Here is a 9989-nt window from a genome sequence, read left to right on the forward strand (position 1 = left end):
ACAGCATCATTTGTTCACCTCACTGTGTTAGAAATCACTCCTAATGACACCATTAGTGGGCCAGCTGCATGTTGTGCCTTCTGTTTGCTGATATTTGTTCAAAGGTATCCTGAAAGGCTCACCAGGTCTTCCCCAGCCCTTTCAGTAATGCCCTGTGAATTAGGCATAATGGTAGAGAAATGTTAACAAGTCTGTACCTTTAAAGCTTTGCTGACAAGCTCAATAATTCATGCCATGTAAGAATAGCCATCCTTGCCTGACTTTGTTATTCAAAGGTAAAAACAAATTGATTGACTGCATTAGACATTTGGTCCTTTGAACATGTTGGGTTTAATGATTTGCCTGTGTGTTTGTGTGTAATGGAAGGTGGTCTGGAACGAGTGAGGTTTAGGACGGTGGGAACTAATAGCGAGTGACTGAAAATCTATCATGGTGGCGGGTTGCATGGAAAACGTCAATATATGTCGCACACACAAAAAAAATCCCTCTGCTGTTGGATAAAGAAAAGCGACAAGTGCAGAGCTGAAGGTGGAGTAAGGGCATGCGGGTCACACAAGTGCTGAGTGCTTATCAGGTTTCTGAGCTTGGATCATCTGTATAGGTGGACATTATTGGAGGGTAAAATTACTGAAGCCCGTACATTTAGCGTAACGACGTTTTTATTGATCCGCAGTTTAATTACAACACCTCTAATGTTTTATCTAAATCCACCTTTCTTTTCACGTTGGGAGGTTTGTGTGTGCGTCTCTATGATGAATTTTGTTTACATGGATAGTACACATTTTTCTGTGCAGTTTAATAAAAAAAAAAAAAGCAGTTTGCAATTCTTGGAGTCCTCTGCAGCTTACATAATGCATTTCAATTGTAGGGAAAAAACACTGGCTTTGCATGTGTACATGCAAAGATTTTCACCAATCTGAATGAATTAATTCTGATTGCAGATTTAAAAAATAATTGTGTACATGTTTATATTTCTTTAATTGACAGAATCTTGAAACCGAGTAACTAGCCAGATTCACTGAATGACAGTCATGTCAACCACAGTTTTTCTAAGGTGTTGCTGAAATTACATTACATTATTATAGTCTAAAAAAATAATGAAATTTACATTCTGCACTTTTAACAGTGTCAAGAATATAGAAATGGGATTTTGTGCTGTGGGGACCAAAGCAGTAGCAGGTATGCCCACAGCAATTCTGTAGCTGTGACTCTCCATCCCATCTCAGTGGATAAAAAAGAAGAGAATATTTTCTTGGTAGTGCTGACCCGAAAACAAACTGTTCTAATAATCTCTGTAATTATCTATAGAGTTATGAGCAAACTATAAGCATAAAGGCTTAAGAGAGAAAAATATTTTCCTGTAGTTACCTATGAGAATATAAACAAATTTTATTTCAGTATATGAAAAAGAAAGAGAGACAACACTGAAGCAAGGGCTTACTTTGGGTTTAAGCGATTTCTATGTTGGGTGCTTGGTATTTTGTTTCTTTGTCATGTCAGTGAATTTCATTAATATACAGGGGCAAGAAAAAGTATGTGAACCTTTTGGAATTTCATTTTCTGAATAAATTTGTCATAAAATGTGATCTGATCTCCATCTAAGTCAAGGGTATTGACAAATATAATGTGTCTAAAATAATAACACAAAAAAATGCTGATCTTTCATGTCTTTATTGAGAACATCCAAAAAAAACCTCATAGGGCTTGTGGAAAAAGTATGTGAACCCTTGAGTTAATGACCTCAAAAAAGCTAATTGGAGTCAAGTTTTACCACACCTGGAGTCCCGTTAAGAAAATGAGTTTGGAGGTGTGGACTACAGCTACTTTGACTGATAAAAACCCCTCAAACTTTTAGAGTTTGCTCTGCCCACATGCTTATGTGAGCCATGGCTTGTGAAAAAGAGCTTTCAGAGGATCTAAGATCAAGAATTGTTGATTTACATAAAGCTGGCAAGGGTCACAAAGTGATTTCAAAGACTTTAGAAATTCACCAGTCTACAGTGAATTCCACAAATGGAGACACTTTGGGACTGTTGCTACTCTACCAAGAAGTGGGCGCCCAGTCAAAGTGACACCAAGAGCACAATGAAAACTCATCAGTGAGGTAAAGAAACAACCCCAAATAACAGCCAAAGATTTCTCTGTTCATGAGTCTACAATATGTAAAACGTTGAACAAGCAGGGTATCTACGGCAGGACACCACGAAGGAAGCAACTGCTTACTAAAAAGAACGTTGTTGCACGCCTGAAGTTTGCGAAAGAGCATATTGACACTCCACAGCAGTACTGGCAAAATGTTTTGTGGATTGATGAAACTAAGATTGAACTATTTGGAAAAACTACACAGCACTACATCTGGCGTAGAAAGGGCACGGCATATCATCATGAAAACATCATCCCCACCGTAAAGTATGGTTTAGGAAACATCATGATTTGGGCCTGCTTTGCTGCATCATGACCTGGCCAGCTTGCAATCATTGAGGGGAAGATGAATTCCCAAGTATATCAGACAATTCTTCAGGATAATGTGAGAATGTCTGTACGTCAGCTGAAACTGTGTAGAAGTTGGGTGATGCAGCAGGACAACGACCCAAAACACCGGAGCAAGTCCACAACAGAATGGCTTCAGAAAAACAAAATCTGCCTTTTGGAGTGGCCAAGTCAGAGCCCAAACCTCAACCCAATAGAGGTGCTATGGAATGACTTGAAGAGAGCCATACACATGAGACGTCCAAAGAATATGACAGTGCTAAAGCAGTTCTGCCAGGAAGAATGGGCTAAAATTCCTCCTAAACAATGTGCAGGTCTGATCCACAGCTACAGGAGGCGCCTGGTTGAGGCTATTGCTGCCAAGTGGGGGTCAAACATTTATTAATTCTAAGGGTTCACTTACTTTTTCCACTGCCATTTTGAATGTTGAATGAGTGTGTTCAATAAAGCCATGACGGATCACAATTTTTTTGTGTTATTATTCCAGACACAATATATTTGTCAATACCCTTGACCTAGATGAAGATCAGATCACATTTCATGACAAATTTATTCAAAAAACCATGAAATTCCAAAAGGTTCACATACTTTTTCTTGCCACTGTATACCCTCTTGAGCCATGAAGTAATCTGAGTTTAATTCAGCCTTGTTCATCTGTCCTGGTAGCCATTCCTAGCTTCTGATAAACTTCTGATAAAGTTTGCGGTATCGTAGTTACTATGGAAACCTAATAATTTATTTCATGGGTTCAACTTTATTTAAATCCCTGCATGATCCATTACAATCAATTATATATTTAATGCTTTCATGCACAAACTGTTGCTCATGTTAAAAAAAAAAAAAGAAAGAAAACACGGTCTCAACATCTTGCTAAGTTCAAAGCCAGTAGTTTGAGAAACAAATGCCGTATAATGAAGCATTAAACTATGCAAAGCTTCAGGATATACCCCCACTTCAGGAGGACAGCCAGTGCTGTGTTATTATGTTCAGGTTTTGGTGAGATTGTGTTGGTCTTAAAACAGCTTAACTTCTGCCCCTTTCATTTGCTCAGGTGTGAGTTTAAATGTCATCACCAGACTCCTCTGATGAAAGATTGCTTGCCTTCGCTATTTCATATGAAGTTATTAAGGCTAAGCAATCAGCTGTCTTGCTCCTATTTCAGTATCTCCACAGACACTGACATTATCATTGGATTACACAGAGACTATAGTGTATGTTCTAATAACTTTGCTCCAGAGCCTAGCTCTCCGTCTTGACCGATATCCTGGGTAGTGTGCTGTTCATGTCATGACATTTACTCAGTTTTTCATGAACTTTAAAGTTCTGCAGACTGCATTAAGCAGCATAATAGATCTGCAGGTACTGGGTTCTCATGCCAGTCAGCCTTCAAATCCATGGCAATAAAATTCACCACTTTTGGTCACATACACTGTTGCCAACTGTTTTTCGGGGGAAAGCAACTAATGCATGCTCAAACACTTGATAGAAGGTAGCAGTTGATGCCATAGACTAAGTTGCACATTTAGTGATTTGTCATAACCAGTTGCATAACAGAAGGTGTTACATAAAGAAGGAATAGTTTCTGAAGACATATAAAATAGAATAGAATAAAATGTGATGTGTCAGTGAGAACAATGATGAAATTAGTTTATGATTAGTTCTTGTGAACAACGGTGATAAGTGATTGGTCAGTGGGGACAATGGTGGTCATTGATTGGTCTGCTGGAACATTGGTGATCAGTGATTAGTTGTTGGGAACAATGGTGATTAGTGATTAGTTGTTTGGAACAATGGTGATCAGTGATTGGCCATTAGGTAACAATGGTGAATAGTAATTGGTTGTTGGGAACAACTGAGGTCACTGATTGATCAGTGAGAAACAATGATGATCAGTGGTTGTTGGGAACAATGATCAGTGAATAGTTATGGGAACAATTGTGATCAGTGATTGGTCATTAGGAAACAATTGTACTCAACGCACAAGATCGTAAGCATAAGATCACCCCTTCACATGAGCCTTAAATCATGAGCCCCTGTGTGCAGACTTTGGGGCACCAATCCAATTACAGCTCATGGCTGATTGCTGGGATCTAACTGTCCTGTGAACAATGTACGATCCCTCACAAATTAGCAAACCTCTCGTAAATACTCATTGATCTAGGCCAGTGGTTTTCAAAGTGGGGGCCGCCAGGGGGCGCCCGGGGGGCCTCAACAATTTGGTGTGAAAAATAAATAAATACATGATTCTTACTCCCAGACAACCACACACACACACACACACACACACACGCACACACACACACACAATCAATTCCTAATGTAATGTAATGTAAAGATGATAGAGATAATTATTAATAAAAAGGGGGATATATTCAGAAGTCTGTATTTTTAATGGGTTTTAAAGACATCTTGCAAAAGGGGGGCCTCGGTCAAATGGGAACCTCTGATCTAGGCCACTGGTCGAGACGTAGTGGCTGGCCTACAAAATGAAAGCCTTGTCCCACAGCTGATAACTTTGTGGAAAAGGGGGGGTGTCTCAACCAAACAGGCCCCAAGGACAATCAACGCAGGTGCAAACCGAAACCGAAAATTAAATTGTTGATGGTTCGTTCAGGTTGAGGTCTAAGAACAGCGTATGGTGTTCAAACTAGTGAGCCATTCATTCTTGGTCAAAGCCACTGTCACCCCCTTTTGTTTTGTATTTGTGTGTGTGCTTATGTATTAGTTTAGTTTCTGTTTATTCAAGTAGTTTAATAAAGTCTCGTCTGATTTTAATAGCAAGTGTCTCTTGTCTGTATTTAAGATTTATTGTCTTAAGTTGTCCGATCTTGTTACTGTGCTCATAACTCATGTTTAACATTAGGATATTATTACCGCTGGCCACAGGACTAATATCCTAGCCAGACTTAATAAGATACATTAAGTTCAACTCATTGCTGGATCGCAAGTTGACCAGTTGTTGAAATATTAAGTTTGCACTTTTCCCCTGTTTTGAGCTCAGTCTAACAAAGGAAAAGCTCAGTTTCCCTACACAATGGTAAGTGATTGGTCTTTGGAAACAATGGTGGTCACTGATTGGTTGGTGGGAAACAATGGTGATCAGTGATTGGTTAGTGAGAAACAATAGTGATCACTGACTGGTCACTGGGAACATAGGCTCACACAAGCACAACTCAGTCAGGCTTTACACACTGGTGGTGAATCCAGTGAACCTGCTTTCTCAGTTTGTATAACCAGCAGCATGATGTGAGCTGGAAAGCTGTATTGAGTGCAGGACAGTTGCTAATGTTGAAATAAAGTCACTAAAGAGGTCTTAAAAGTTGTGACAATTCTAGCGATAAAGTCACTAAGTTGGCAACAATGGTCATATAGGACACGAGGGAATATGGGATGGTATGACAAAATCTGTCAAATATCACACCACCTAATATTACAGCTTTCAGTATATTACAGTAATTATTAAGGGTCAGTGTGTAGATATAGTACATAATTTTTTTTTATCAAATTTTCCAATAAAATGTGCATAAATATAATAAGAAAAATTAGAATTTCCACACATTCTCTTACATTAGAACTTGGTTTCAGGTTTCGTTCCTGCAGAAGGAGGAGGAGTTCTGCAGTCTGATGGCCTTTGGTGGGGGGGTGTTGGGGGTTGGGTTAAAAGAGTTTTCAGGTGGTGTTCAATGCTACACTTTGGTGGTATTGGTATCCTGGTGAATTTGTTTTCTTTCAATGACTTTTGCAGTGCATTGTGGAGGAGATAAGAGGAAGTGAGAGGTATCGTCGATAGTTTTCTATATCTTTGTCTCAAACACTTCCACCTAAGGACTCAGCCTTCCTGATAAGCTTGTTTATCCTGATGGCATCAGCTGCTGTCAGCTTACTGCCCCAGCACATTACCACCAAATGGTACAGCACAGTACTGCTCAGTGCTCCTTGCTCAGTAGAAGCATGGAAATCATTAAATTATTTAGTTAAATGAAAATAGCTATAGAAGAATGTTAAGATGGTCATTCTTAGCTTTAGGCAATTTAACAAAACAAGGTCTCTTTTCTTGTAGTGTGATTGTTCTTTTGATTTTAGCCTGCCCTGTTTAAGTTACATGTTACAGTATAGGAATTATCAGGTGTCCAAACATGAACTGTTAAAATAGTATTGTTTTTGCTAGGACTTTTCTTCTCCTCCTCCCCTTTTTTCTTTAAATTGTATTGTTAGATGAGTGCAGATGAAAGTGTAAGTCTCAGAGACATGAAACAGAAAAAGGCCTCAAACATAATCAGACCTGACACACGCTCTTGATGACTAAAACAAGCATCTTCAAAAACAGTTTCTTTCCTTTTGCCATCAAAGAACTCATAACTGCTCTTCAGAGACTACTGCAAGTCTGCACAGACTATACTTAATAATCTGTGCTCTTATTTCTACTTCAATCACTACTGCTGCTCCTGGTTTCAGTCTTTATCTGATGAGTCTAAATCTGCACTCACTGAGTATTAACACACATTTCTTGCATGTGAAATCTTGTACTGTGCATTATTTATTGTTGATTGTTGAGCTGTACCCAACATAATTGTTTCAACAATATTTTGCTGTGTGGAATTAACAGAATCTTGAAACTTGGAACCTCGAGTAAAATAAGCCCAATCAGCCCAAGGGGGGTGGTTTATCACAGCATCTTGCATTTTGGCCAACAACGCCTACACAGCAAGGTTCGCATTATACCTTGGCCTAAACATGACAAACAAAAAAAACTTTAGAAAATCATTAAGCTTCAGCATTTTGATTTTGTATTAATTTGCATAATCTTTTCACCATTTCTACAACAAAGTTGTTCAAATCTTAACAAAATTGCCTATAACCATTTATAGACTCACAGAGATTGTACAGAGATGCTGGATAATTGGCTAATTTTGAATAATATATAATTACTGAAATTGTTTACCTACAGGCAATACATGTGATCAATACATGGTCCAATACATGTACAGATCAATACATGGAAGGATGCCAAAAGGGCAAAACTTTTATGTCCATTCATTCATTCATACATTCATTCAGTTGTCTTCAGTAATCACTTTACCCAAGTCAGGTTCGTGCTCCATTCAGAGCCTATCCCAGGAACACTGTAGATATTAGGGGAAGGATACACCTTGGATGGGATGCCAGTCTATTGCAGGACACAAACAAATCACACACTTACTGACATCTATGGGCATCTCAATGTAGCCAATTCACCTTCTAGCATATCTTTTTGGGTGACCCATATAACCTAGAGGAAACCCACATAGACATCAAGAGAACATGCAAATCACCTTGCAGACAGTAACCTGAGCTCAGGATTGAACTGGAGACATTGGAGCTGTGAGGCCAAATTTGACACCAAATTTGATGCATTTATGTCACATGATTTCAGGTTGCCTGCCAGTTTTGCTATGTGTATAACAAAAAGGGATGCCATAAATACCCCAAATAGTTTCTCTGTACTCGCGTGTTTAATCAAGCTGAAAAGTTGCATGCTGATTTTTTTGAGCTAGCTTATAAGAGTATTTGGAATGAGTGTTTGAAGACCAAATGAAAGTGACAAAGAAAATAATTTATGCCGAGACATTTAGTGTGAGTCAGGTTTCACAAATGTTCCTTCATTATTAAATATATTAAAATAGTGATCCCAGATAAGAAGGTTTGCATATACCTTTCTAAATGTGATAAAGCTTATGTAATAATTATCCCCTTACCACGAGTACCTGGAATTTTTTTTGTCCATTCATTCTTCATGACTTGTATAATTTCTTTGTTGCCAGACATTCACTGGCTGAAGACCAAGATTGTCAGTTCTTTTCAAAATATTTTTCTGTTCATGATTTAGTTTGTTGTCTTTTTACAAGAAAGATCCACAATAAATTTTTACCTAAATTTTTATCTAAAAAAAATATTTTTATCTCCCCCATTCCTGTTAACTGCCATTTCTTAATTACATTACGAACTGAGAATGGCTACTTGAAAATGCTTTGCTATCTTCTTATAGCCTTCTCCTGGGCATCAATGATTTTAATTTTCAGAGTGCTAGACAACTGTTTTGAGGAGCCCATGGTGGCTGATTGGTGGGGAATGGTTTAAGGAGTCAGAGTTTTTATAAAGCTTTGGAATTTGCATCACCTGGCTTTTCCTAATGATGATTATATACAAGCCATAGTTCTAAAGAGCTAATTAATGTCTGAGAGCATGGTAAAAGTTATCTGAGAACTCAAATGTTTGCATTGTGCTCCTTTCCTTTCCTTTCCTTTCCTTTATTTATTTATTTATTTATTTATTTATTTATTTACTCAAAAATTGTACAAAACAAAAATAATACACTAATCTTGCTTAAAATGTTGAAAAGAATTTTTCGTCTTTACCTTTATGCCTTTTGGAGATCAGTTTATCTTCTACTCACTTAAATATTCACAGTAACAGATACTTTAACCAGGGGTGCTCAAACTTTTGCATGCCACTCTATATTAAAATGCTTAATGATAAAACTATTTCTTATATTCTTATAACAATAAGCTGTCATAACATTGGATTATCAGACCAGGTGTTTTGGCAGGTTATTTAATCTAATATGTGGATTTGTGTATTGCATTGATCTTGCAACAATAAAATTTATGCTTTTTGTTGACAGTAGTGATCTACTAGTGATCTTTGGTGAAGTACATTTATTGGTCTTGTGCTATTTTAACATGCTCTTGATGAGAGAGTGACATCACAATGAAAGTCAGGCCATCCATTTTAAGTCCAACACCACAGGCACAATCACCTGATTATTCCAGACAGATCTACAGGGGGAATTGGTGAGAATACAAAATTAGAGTGTGCTCCCGCCTGCCTTCTAGTGCAAAACCCAGCAAATCCAGGTGGTGAGAATGAGTGATTTATTCAAGCCAGCCAGAAATTTGATGTGACTGAAGCTGATAGTTTCATCCCATGGAAGATTTGGCTTTATGATCATTACAATTACATTGTGCTGTGGTACAGTGAAAATCAAAGCTTTGATTTGATTGTCAGGTCCCAGTTGTAGACACACTGACTTTTCAGATATTATTACACTGATGTATTGTTCAGTGTAGTATAAACTTTCATTTTTGGATATACTGTATATATTTTTTGTAGTGTGGACTAAGGTATTGAGTGTGACATATACAAGGCTTGTTTAATCTTTGATTATTAAGGACTTTAAAGCCCATTTGTTCTTAAAGAATATACTGTGCACTCACAGACACAGTGACTATATCGGGTAATTGGGGCAAACATATAGATTTTTAAAATGTATTATTATTCAAACCTGAAGAAAAGGGAGACAGATTAACACCGTCTTGTCATGTTTGGTACTGTGCAGTAATTTTACATTACTACTATTTTTAAATGTGCAATAAACAAGAAATGCAAGTCTATATGAACGGATGGTGCGCCCCCCCCCCCAATTTTTTTAAATAAACTTAATTAATTTAATATTACTTTAA

This window comes from Ictalurus punctatus, chromosome 10 (genome assembly GCF_001660625.3).
Source record: "Ictalurus punctatus breed USDA103 chromosome 10, Coco_2.0, whole genome shotgun sequence".
In the NCBI taxonomy this organism is placed as follows: Eukaryota; Metazoa; Chordata; class Actinopteri; order Siluriformes; family Ictaluridae; genus Ictalurus; species Ictalurus punctatus.